We start from the raw sequence: 12,525 nt of genomic DNA, 5'->3' as shown, positions 1-12,525 counted from the left end.
CAATCAGTTGAACCCACCGCACCATTTAGTTTAAAGCCATGTCTACGCCCCAGTTATGCGATAACAATACCCGTTAACATCTGCAGAGGGAAATCATGTTCTTCAAATCTTATTGCGATTTTTTGAAGAGACAATTAAGAAAATGTGATGTGGTTTCCATGGACTTTACTGAGGCTTTTGTCAAGGCCCGACGTGATAGACTGACTTTCTTCCCAGTCTGGCGATCCACCTCCCTACACCCAGCCCGGGAACGGCCTCTTCGTTCGCACCCACTCCATGTTCCGAGCCCTGTCGATGCTCCACTCCGCCTCTTCCTCCCAGCCGCCGCATCCTCGGGTCCGGACTTAATACCGATCTCTGAGCCCATGTGCGGGGCCGCTCCCGGACCGATGCGCTGCTGGAAGGAGGCTGCTGTCAGCGCCCTGTCCGCGGGCTGGGGAACTCTCCCTTCGTGCCCACAGGAGGCAGCGGTGCACGCGTCCACAAGAGACCGGGGACGGGGTCACGTAACGGAGGAACTTTCCCCAGAGTCCAAACGGCCGTAACCCCGGGGCTTTGAGAAGCTCAGCCTGGGATCTCTGTGTGCAGTGTTTCAGCTTTTCCTAAGCCTGTACCCGCAGACACATTGTGGGAATCGGCGTGTTGACATCTGTCAGCAATAGGCCAGGTTTAATGCGCTCTGAGTAACGGGTTGTTTCACAGTACGAATGTTCAATAAACGTTAGATTTAGTTTTATTATTGTGATGTGTACCGAGGTCAAGTGAAAATATTTGTTTTGCATGTTATCAAATGGAATCGGATTATACGATGCCTACAACCACGACAACTTCTAGCACAACAGGTACAGCGAAGGAAAATATACAGAGTGCAAAACATCTTGATTTAAAAATGTAAAGTGCAAAATGTAAAAGATTTAAAATATTGCAGAACGATTATAGATCTCCGGGTTTAGGAGCGCCACAAACCGGCTGCTATTGTAGATAGAGACAAAGAACTGCAGATGCTGGTTGATAGCAAATGCTGCAATAACTCAGAGGTCGGACATTGATGGTTCAACAAAGTCCAATACATTTTAAGTCATAAAAGCCATCTCCCCGTCGGGGAATTGAACCCCGGTCTCCCGCGTGACAGGCGGGGATACTCACCACTATACTAACGAGGAATTGATGACGATGTAAAGTACAATTCACATGTCAGTGTTCATAAGGTCGCCTAGATGCGTGTTTATTGTTTGTTGGCGTTTCAGAAACCCACTTCTCATTGACCCATTCCATTTTCAACTGCGTGTTGTTTAAAGTGACATACAGGGCTGCCAACTGCCACGCTTTGAGCGCGAGAATCACGCTTTCAAGCAAACTCTCACGCCCTCACGCTGATCAGAAATTTCTCACGCTCTGTGGTGAGAAATTCTGTTATCAGGGCCGGCCTTCGCAGGTGCGGGGCCCAATTGGGAACAATTTTGATGAGCCACAGGTTCCCAGCCAAGGTCTGTCAGCCCAGTTATTTAGTATATACTAGACTAAGTGGGACCCGTTGGGTCCCATGTTCACACGGGAGGGCTGGTCCCCCGACGCAATATTCCACCTCTCCACCAATTCCAATATTGGTGGCCAGTGGGGGGGGGGCTTTCTGGATTGCTGGTACGGGTTCTTAGGGTGGCAGCTCAGTCCTTCAAGCCTGATCTGCTGGCAGCTCACTCACGGCTGGTGGGCTGTCAGTTGACTCATGACTATTTCTTGAAATTCCATTTAGAGCAGGGTGCAAGGCCACCAAATTAAAATCCATGTTCCTACCATTTCAAGCAGGGTGCAAGGCCACCAAATTCAAGTGCAGTTTCTTACCATTATGAGCAGGGTGCAAGGCTACCGAATTCAAGTGCAGTTTCCAACCACTTCAAGCAGGATGCAAGGCCGCCAAATTCAAGTGCAGTTTTATACCACGTTCAGCAGGGTGCAAGGCCACCAAATTCAGTGCAGTTTCATACCACTTCAAGCAGGATGCAAGGCCGCCAAATTCAAGTGCAGTTTCATTCCACTTCAAGCAGGGTGCAAGGCCACCAAATTCAAATGCAGCTTCATACCATTTCATGCAGGGTGAAACCGCCATAAAACCACACAAAACACCAAACCCACAGTTCAGTAGACATTCAGTGTGTTCAGTTGATTCACAGCTCAGACAGAGTCATAACTTCTCCCTCCCCCATCATGCAGAGACTGAGCCACACCCATGCTTCCGGGTGTTATAACCCCTCCCCCTCCCACAGGAAAAGGTGTGGCTTTCAGGGCGTGATTGACAGGAGAGAGATTCTCAACATTTTTTGAGCACTAATAACACTTTCAACTTCAAGCCAAATCACCCAAGCCATCATTTGCAGTAAGTAGTGCCTTTCAATTTCAATCAAAGCACCCAAGCCACCATTTGCAGTAAGTAGTGCCTTTCAACTTTGTAGATGGTCCATGCATGCAACCAATAATATAGCTACCTCAGTACCACTAACCACGCATTAGTTATCAAGTATAATAACTCTCTCTATCTCTCCCTCCCTCTCTTGGATCCAGCACGGTTATAGACTGCAAGTAGTCAGTGCTGGAATGTGTCTAACCTGAGTTTTCATTAAACAATAAGTAAAGTTACATGTGTGCCAGACTTAACATCTTTACATGGTGTCAGATAGTTAAAACGCACGCCTCCTGTTCATCGGGTTTTATTTCTTTATAAGTGTTGCTTTATCGGAGTTTTTCTCGTACCCCTCTACCACAATGGCCACCTCGTGCCGCAAACCCTCGCCCCTGGTCTTTGATGCCGACATAGCGGAGCGCTGGGCGACTTTTGAGTTGGATTTCACACACTACATGAATATCGTTCACCGAAACGATCCCGACGCCGTCAAAGCATCTCTCCTGCTGAACCTTGCCGGTCCTGATGCCATGAGGAGAGCACTTGCCTTTGCCTACAATCCCGCGGTTCAGGATGAAAACGATCAGGTTCTAGTACCTGCGGAGTCTGCCAACAATCCGGTATGTTTGCTACGGAAGTTTGCTGAAATTTGTGACCTGCCCTCTAACCGCATTTTAGAGCGAGCTAAGTTCTTTACGCGGAAACAACAGCCTGATGAGCCAGTTGAGTGTTTTATTACTGATCTGCGCTATCTCGCCCAGAGATGCCGATTTGAAAATATGACTGACCAGCTTACTAGGGACATTTTAGTAACGGGTATGCTGGATCAGAAGTTGCGATCGGAGCTACTGAGAAAGCCAGATCTTACTCTGACCGAGGCCATGCACGCATGCAGGTTGGCCGAAGTTGTTGACCCGCAGTTCGGACAGCGGGAGTCCGATAGCCGAGCTATCAATTTAACGGTTCTCAACAGATCGCGTCCCAAAATAGACAACAATTGCCCTGTGCCGCGGACAAGCTACCTCCCCGGCGGACACATTGTTAAAAAGTACCCCAATTGCAATTATGTGCATTCGATGCAGTCGCAGTGCCCGGCTTACGGGAAATCCTGCAATTTCTGCAAGAAATTTAACCATTTCTCGGCGGCCTGCTGGTCCCGTGGGAAACTTCTCCCAGCTTCTAGACAAGTATTAAACAACCTGGTACAAGTCGATAACGAGTTTGGTTCCCAGTCCTCTCTCGACACTGCCCACGACTCTGAGCCAATTAGTTCTCAAGGAGATGCTAGTGTATTCACACTCCTACACGCACCTGTTCTACTCCCTGATCCATCGGTCCTCGTAACTCTCAACAATTATTCTTTCTCGGCTAAGCTCGACACTGGGGCAAAGGTCAATGTTATGTCAACAAGCCTGTTCAAAAAGATTAGACTTAATGAGCTGCTGACTGCAGACCGTTCGACTTTACATGGTTATGGGGGTGAGGTGCTGAAACCTGTGGGGAAAAGCCACTTTCAATTGTGTGCTGCAGAAGTTATCGCGGCCACTCCTGTTCTATGTTCTCGACTATGACTGCGTGACTCTGTTGGGCAACCAGGCATGTCAGGACCTAGGACTGGTGTCCTTCGACCGCACCGTCAACGAAGTGCAGGTGTTGCTGGATCCGATGTCTGAGTACCCGGACCTGTTCGACAATGCGCTGGGCAAGCTACCACTCGTTTACAAGATCGCCACCGACCCAAAAGTGGTGCACGTGGTCCGTGCACCACACAGAGTATCCCTCGCTATGAAGGATAAAGTTGAGTCAATGCTGAAAAGCATGGTCGCGATGGGAGTGCTGGAAGCGATTAGCGAACCCACCGACTGGGTCTCCACCATGGTCGCCACCCTGAAAAAGGACAAGAACGAGATACGGGTGTGCATCAATCCGAAGGACCTGAACCTCGCGATCAGGCGACCACACTACCCCATGAGAACCGTGGAAGATGTTGCTGCTCAAGTCGGCCAGGCCACGGTCTTCTATGTCCTCGATGCCAAGAGCTCCTTCTGGCAAATACCTCTCGACAAACGCTCCTCCGACCTGACAACGTTTGCCACTCCATATGGCAGATTCAAGTTCCTACAGATGCCATTTGGTGATTTTTTTAAACTTCAAGCCAAAGCTCCCAAGCCACCATTTGCAATAAGTAGTGCCTTTCAACTTTAAACCAAAGCTCCCAAGCCACCATTTGCAGTAAATTTTAACTTCAAGCCAAAGCACCAAGCCACTATTTGCAGTAAGTAGTGCCTTTCAACTTCAAGCCAAAGCACCCAAGCCACCATTTGCAGTAAGAAGTGCCTTTCAACCTCAAGCCAAAGCACCCAAGCCATCATTTGCAGTAAGTAGTGCCTTTCAACTTCAAGCCAAAGCACCCAAGCCACCATTTGCAGTAAGTAGTGCCTTTCAACTTCAAGCCAAAGCACCCAAGCCACCATTTGCAGTAAGAAATGCCTTTCAACTTCAAGCCAAATCACCCGCCACCATTTGCAGTAAGTAGTGCCTTTCAACTTCAAGCCAAAGCACCCAAGCCACCATTTGCAGTAAGTAGTGCAACTTCAAGCTAAAGCACCCAAGCCACCATTTGCAGTGTCTTTCAACCTGAAGCTAAAGCACTCAAGCCACCATTTGCAGTAAGTAGTGCCTTTCAACTTCAAGCAAAGCACCCGCCACCATTTGCAGTAAGTAGTGACTTTCAACTTCAAGCCAAAGCACCCAAGCCACCATTTGCAGTAAGTAGTGTCTTTCAACTTCAAGCCAAAGCACCCAAGCCACCATTTGCAGTAAGTAGTGCCTTTCAACTTCAAGTCAAAGATCCCAAGCCACCATTTGCAGTAAGTAGTGCCTTTTAACTTCAAGCCAAAGCTCCCAATGCCACTATTTGCAGTAAGTAGTGCCTTTCAACTTCAAGCCAAAGCACCCAAGCCACCATTTGCAGTAAGTAGTGCCTTTCAACTTCAAGCCAAAGCACCCAAACAACCATTTGCAGGCAGTGCCTTTTTACTCAAACAAACCATATTTTCATTTTCAAACCACATTAAGGGTACTCACAGTTGTGTAGACATTTGTTCAGTGTTATTCAGAGCTCAGAGAGACGTGACCCTTGGCTTCATCTATCTTGCAGAGACTGAATGAGGCACACCACTTCCTGGTTTTATAGTCCTCCAGCAGGTGCAGCAGAGAGAATGGTGATTTTTTTAAACTTCAAGCCAAAGCTCCCAAGCCACCATTTGCAATAAGTAGTGCCTTTCAACTTTAAACCAAAGCTCCCAAGCAGCCATTTGCAATAAATAGTGCATTTCAACTTCAAGCCAAAGCACCCAAGCCACTATTTGCAGTAAGTAGTGCCTTTCAACTTCATATTACCATTTGCAGTAAGTAGTGCCTTTCAACTTCAAGCCAAATCACCCAAGCCATAATTTGCAGTAAGTAGTGCATTTCAACTTCAAGCCAAAGCACGCAAGCCACCATTTGCAGTAAGTAGTGCCTTTCAACCTCAAGCCAAAGCACCCAAGCCACCATTTGCAGTAAGTAGTGCCTTTCAACTTCAATCAAAGCACCCAAGCCACCATTTGCAGTAAGTAGTGCCTTTCAACTTCAAGCCAAAGCACCCAAGCCACCATTTGCAGTAAGTAGTGCCTTTAAACTTCAAGGCAAAGCACCCAAGCCACCATTTGCAGTATGGAGTGCAACTTCAAGTCAAAGCACCCAAGCCACCATTTGCAGTAAGTAGTGCTTTTCAACTTCAAGCCAAAGCACCCAAACAACCATTTGCACCACTTCCTGGTTTTATAGTCCCTCCCCTCCCTCCAGCAGGGGCAGCAGAGAGAATGGTGAATTTAAAAAAAAACATTAATATCTCTCTGATTTGTCATCAATGGGAAAAATCCTCCGCACTAGTAAGGCTGAGGGGGGCTCTGAGCGAGGTGGCCAAAAATGACGGCCGTAGTTGGCGGCGTTCTGTCGGAAATCGCAGCACAGTGGGCCAAAAGCGGTCAAAATCAGAGATTTAGTAATATAGATTATGAAATTGTGCACTGAGGTACTATGGATTATACACTGTGTGAATCTCTCCTGCTCCCGTTTGACTGTCAGTAGCTCCACTGGCTTCCAACCTTTACTGTAACAGCTATTTACCATTAAACTGCATTGTGTGATTGGACACAATGCCCTTGGAGACAGCGGTTGATTGGACGGGTGGAGTGGGTAAAGTGACCTGAGATCAATACCTAAGATGATAGCTCTTCTCAATAAAACAAACAGTGAAGCTCCACCAGTTTAAATTCCATTTGGAATATTTTTGGAGGGCCAGGAAACCAGGAAGCAAGAGTTAATCCAGGGGGTTACTCCAGCTCCAGGCAGTGATTCAGCGTTGGTTTTCAGCGGTCGTGGTCGCGGTGAAGTGGCAACCGGACAGCAAGTGCGGTTAGATCTCCCACAATGCCAAGGGAGGGAGAAAGTGATCGACGCCAACCAGTTGCCGTGGCAGTGCACATGTGCAGGGCAGCACATGCGGACAACCACGACCGATGATGTGCTGGCCGCGGTTGTGCACATGTGCAGGGGGAGGTTGTGCAGGCCCTGGCAGTGCGCATGTGTAAGGCGGCCTGCCTTGCCGAGCGGATACCCGAGAGCAGAGACCCGGACATGGATGGCAGGCAGAAACGGAGAGTGACAGAGATAGAGAGGGGGCCCGCTCAGAATTAAATGATAGGTGGCCCGGGTGCTTGCCAAGCTGGGCAAAATTGCATGGTATTTAGGTTGCCCGGCGGGACTGTAGATTGCCATTGGCACCCGGGCAACTGTTAATTTAGAGCCCTCACACAGTGGAATCAACATTCTTCACTGTGATGGAAGGCAATAACGTTCAGTCAATCTTTCTCCTTTGCTCACCCATGGTCGGTGTCATGAACCCTCTGTAGTCGCTGCTACGGAAGGCCCGATGTACAGGCCCGATGTACAAGCCCTCTCGTCGGGATGATCGAAACACCGACGTCGGGACGGATTGGAACACACACTCCATGGCTTGGAGTTCCCGAATCAGCCACTTTCTTACCGGAGACCGCGGCTTCACGATGTTATAGGCTGCAGGCCGGTGGTCAGAGCACTTCTTCTGGCAATCCATGGCAAGCGATCGCCCCGCTCCACGATGGAAAGTCCATGCTGCACCTGCGGCTAGAAGTTCCGCAGCCCACGGCTTCACAATGTTATAGTCGGCAGGCCGCCGGTCGGAGCACTTCTTCTGCCGATCCCCAGTAAGGGATCGCCCCGTTTCACAATGGTAAGTCTGCCGTGCCTGCTACTGAAGCTCTGGGGCGGTCTCCGAGAATGGCCGAACCAAACCAGTTGTTAGGCCGCTAGGGTATCGAAGATGCGACAAAGAGAAAAGTCGCATCTCCGTCGAGGTAAGTGACTGAAAAACGGTTTTCCCCAATCCCCCCCCCCCCACCACCACCCACACTAAAACATACATTTAGACATACTAAAAAACAAAAAATGTCGAAAGGACGAGCACATTGCTGGCGAGGCTGCCGACTCGTGGCGCCACCCGATGAAGTTACTTCCGAATTACTCCCAGAATAAATGAATGAAGGAATGAATGAATTAATGCATGAGTGAAATCTCCACTTTCCGCGAGACAATGGGGGTGGGACTGCTGATCGAGGGAAGGCGCTGATTGGACGAGAGAGATGTCGGTCAGCAGGCAATGGGGGCAGGACATGATGATTCAGCACGATGATTGGAGGAGGTAGGTGTCGGCCAGAGGCGGAAGTAGGGGGGTGGGACTGAGGATAGAGCGTGGTGATTGCAGGAGGGTGACGTCTGTGGAGCAAAGATCATAGAGCAGAGCTTGAATTGCATGTCCAGGTCATAGGGTCACAAGCGAAAAACACTCTCGGCAGACCTGGACACAGACCTACGCCTCATCTGCAGCCAGGATCGATCCCCAGTCTCCGGCGCTGCAATCGCTGCCGAACCGCCACTGGACCATCCCCGTCCCCACCCGAGTGCCCACCCCCCCCCCCCACATGCCCGGGAGTGGCCAGAGACGTCGGGAGTCAGACAGGAGCGGTGCCCAAAGGCCCACAGCCAGCGCAGAGAAACAGCGCTAGATCTAGCTCAACTCTGCCTGTCCCGCCAGGTTAACCTACAGCCCTGCCTGGACTTACAGGAACGACGGCCCAGGCTTACGGCCAGCGCGGAGAAGCAACGCTAGCTCCATGGCTCCAGACTGGTGGCCCGGCGAGACAGGCAGGGCTGTAGGTTATCCCAGCGGAGTTGAGCTGAATTTAGCGCTGGATTGAGCTGAAATTACCGTCCACAGGGCACACAGCTGAAGGCTCCGAAACGTGTGTGTGTGAGTTTGCATATGCGTGCGCAGCCGCCAACAAATTGTGTCCCCCCAGAGCCCCGCATGTTTTGATAGTGATTTTCGTGCCTGACATGAATAACTTATTGTCACAAGTCACAGTGAAAGTATCCATCCAAAACTCCACCATCATTCCTGCTCGGGTCCACTTCCAATCAACATTAGCCAGCTCCTCCCTCGTTCCTCTGTAGTAGCCTTTACTCAACACTCAACATTCTGATACATCTGATTCAATTCCTCCTTCTCAAATTGAAAGTTGATTATGATCACTGCCTCCTGAGGATCACTTCACCTCACTGATACATACCGAAATGGTAAAAGGCCTGGATAGGGTGTATGTGAAGAGGATGTTTCCACTAATGGAAAGTCTAGGACCAGAGGTCATAGCCTCAGAACTACTGGATGTTCCTTTAAGAAGGAGATTAGTTGGAATTTCTTCAGAGAGTAGTGAATCGGTGGAATTCATTGCCAAATAAATCTGTGAAGTCAATGGATATTTTTAAGGCAGAGCTAGATAGATTCTTGATTGGTCATGCCCGTCCGTTGGGGGTTGTCACACCCCCCTCCTTTATAACATTTTACAACAGTACAACTTGATTATTAAAAAAAGGACAACTTCAATTCTTGATTTTAAAAAATGTATACAACTATGACCCCAATCATCCCATTCCACCCACTCATTACACTTGACTCAACCAAAACTATTTCTGAAATATTGGTCATAAATTTGGTGCAAAAATGCTCTAAAATAAGGCTCAGAATGCACCAGAGAGCATCAAAAATCCCAGAGCTTCCAGGGTCCTTAAGCGGGCCCTGGACCCCGGCCACGAGGGACTTCACGCTTGTGATGTGCGCTGTGCACACATTATTCAGATACATTTTTTGTAAGCCTCTCATGCCACCCCCCCCTTTCTGAAGAGCTTCGTATGGGCCTGTTGGTGCGGGTGTTGTGGGGAGAATGCAGGAGAATGAGGTTGAAAGGTAGATAGTTCAGCCATGATTGAATAGCTGAGTGGACCTGATAAGCCAAATGATCTAACTTTGCTCCAATCACATGAACTTAAGCTCCCTAATTAAGTTCTCATTCATTGCACAACACCAAATACCAGAATGTGTAGGAAGGAACTGCAGATGCTGGTTTAAACCGAAGATAGACACAAAAATCTGGAGTAACTCAGCGGGACAGGCAGCATCTCTGGAGCAAAGGAATTGGTGACCTTTTGGGTCAAGACCATTCTTCAGACTGCTAAATACAGCATTGACATTTCCCTAGTGGGCTCCACTGCAAGATGCTCTCATAGCCATTCTACAAATCCCTTCTGTTGGGAATTAATTCCTATTTGTTTTTCCCAGTCTACTCACATATTGAAATCCCCCATGACCACATATTGCCTTTCTTACATGTCTTTGCTAGTTCTAGATGTAATTTGTGCCCTACATGCTGACTGATGGGAAGCCGATAGATAACTCCCCCCCCCCCCCCCCAGGACCTTTCACATATTTAAATTATAATGTTTTACTTTTAATTGTCTACTGTGTATCGCGTTGTTATCCTTGCGAGTAAAACACCAAGGCAAATTTCTTGTATGTATTCATACTTGGCTAATAAAATTTATTCAATTCAATTCAAATTTGTTGCCTAACATTCGACTTTTATCTCGTTTTAAACTTCATGTCATATTTCTTATTCTGGAATCTTTGGTAACCTCTGCTGTGCTCTCTTTCCCGTTAACTTTACCCATTACCTTTGCAATCAGTTGAAACCACCGCACCATTTAGTTTAAAGCCATGTCTACGCCCCAGTTATGCGATAACAATACCCGTTAACATCTGCAGAGGGAAATCATGTTTTTCAAATCTTATTGCGATTTTTGAGGAGACAATTAAGAATGTGATGTGGACTTTACTGAGGCTTTTGTCAAGGCCCGACGTACTAGGGTGATTTCACCAAAGGTCAAATGAGCGTAGATCCCCTATCACGTGACCGCAAAATTTAACTGGAGGACATATGTCACTTCCGGTACATGTTAGTGAATGGGAAAACACGCACTTTCACACCCGTTAAAAACATGGAAAACGGCCGATTATTGAGCTGAAAATTTCTGTGCTAGTCGGGGTGACCTTGAAGCACAGCGACCTAAATTTTCAGTCCAAAAAAAAGATAGAAAGTAAGGTAAATTCAAGAGGGAGTTGAAGGTGCAAAAAGAGCGGAAGTGCTTAGCAGACATTTGCCGTGGAGATTTAAAGATCTAAAATATCGGGAATTATCGCGTTTGCTCGCTGCATTTCATCAAAAGTAAGGCATTATTGACTTTTTATCTTTATTCATTTGTTATATGAAAAGTTTTAAAAGTGAAAAATCTGTCATTAAAATTGCTAAATCGAGGAGAATTCCCTGCTATTGATTTGCACTAATTATGCTGATATCTCGGTTTGGTGGCGTGTCTGATTGAAAGTCAAGGAACCTGAGGGATGGTGAAGAATGTCAGTTGTCGCTCTGTATGTGAGGCTGCCGGGTGGGTGATACCAGAGCACTGGACAAAAACGCCCAGAGTGAGTCGGTTGTTGCAGCGAGGGCGGTGGAAGCGAGCCAAAGGGCTGGCGAGATCTTTCAGCGCGAGTTGAGTGAGAGCCGCGGCGGTGGCCGGACTCAGACTACAGGGCTGTATGTACTCTGCAGTGGGACTGTCTGTCTGGCATCTTCCCTCCGTCCCCAATGCCAATGTAAACAACCCCTCACTGACACAGTCTAGGGTTTATTCCACACACGCAGAATTCCCAGCGGGGGAGTCGGGTGAGCAAGGCTGGTCACACACACATTAGAGGTGTAGAGATGAGAGGGAGATGACACCGCCCCAGGGCTCGGTAACAGGCGGCCAGGCAACTCCAAGCTCAGGTTCCTGGACTTTCAATCAGACACGCCACTGTGAGATATATTGTTTGTGCTCACAATCACTACTCAGAGACTAAATCGTGGAAACAAGAAATGCTTTATTTGCGAGTCTGCAGAATCGGGTGCCTCTCCAAGTTGAGACACACCGAGCTAAGGAAAAACGTCTATTTTTATACAATTCAGTATACAGTCTTTATTGATCGGACGCCTCCCCTTCTGACCCCTTCCAATCAGGGTACCGAGGTTCACAATCTTCCAACCCTCCCCTCCGTGCGTCATCAATCATTCCCTCTCCTCCCACATCATACATCGCATGTACATTTAAATTAGGTTCTTTGTCATGAGGGGCGTAAAGTTGATATTCATTTAACCTTTTAAGCATGCGCAGTATCTGTTGGCCTAACCTACTTAATTGCCTTTGACCTAAAGAATAGCTTCTGTGTTGTCAGCTACATTCCTTACCTCATCTTGTTATTCTACAATGTTATCAACAGCTCTGAAGGTCTGACTGTTTGTTTGAATCACAAGGTTGGTGATTCCAACTCTTCGGCCCATCACAAGGTCGGTGACTTCAATCACTCGGCCCCTCGCAATGATGGTGGTTTAATCATTTTATCCCTCACAATCCTCCCTTTTTCTTTTGCTACGCATCCTGTATTAAACCCCATTCCTAGACTTCCTGCTGTTCCAAAGCTAATAACATTCTTTTTATCTCTCTTTCCTCTGGGTCCTCTCTCGGCCTCATTATCATTATCTTCTGGACGCCCCCTTTCTCCCCCATGGGGACTACAACTGCCTGCATTTGGCTTATACTTCTAGTTATAAGAA

The 12,525-nt window shown here is 47.9% G+C and overlaps 1 non-coding gene across 1 annotated transcript; it reads right to left on the bottom strand.

The window, feature by feature from the left end:
- Positions 1-1,091: 1,091 nt before the first annotated feature.
- On the bottom strand, positions 1,092-1,163 carry trnad-guc. Its single transcript has one exon. It is a non-coding gene; the product is annotated as a tRNA-Asp (tRNA).
- Between the last annotated feature and the right edge of the window lie 11,362 nt (positions 1,164-12,525).

This window comes from Amblyraja radiata, chromosome 41 (genome assembly GCF_010909765.2).
Source record: "Amblyraja radiata isolate CabotCenter1 chromosome 41, sAmbRad1.1.pri, whole genome shotgun sequence".
NCBI lineage: Eukaryota > Metazoa > Chordata > Chondrichthyes > Rajiformes > Rajidae > Amblyraja > Amblyraja radiata.
Note: the sequence above shows the minus strand (reverse complement) of the source record. Positions and strands in the feature narration are given on the sequence as shown.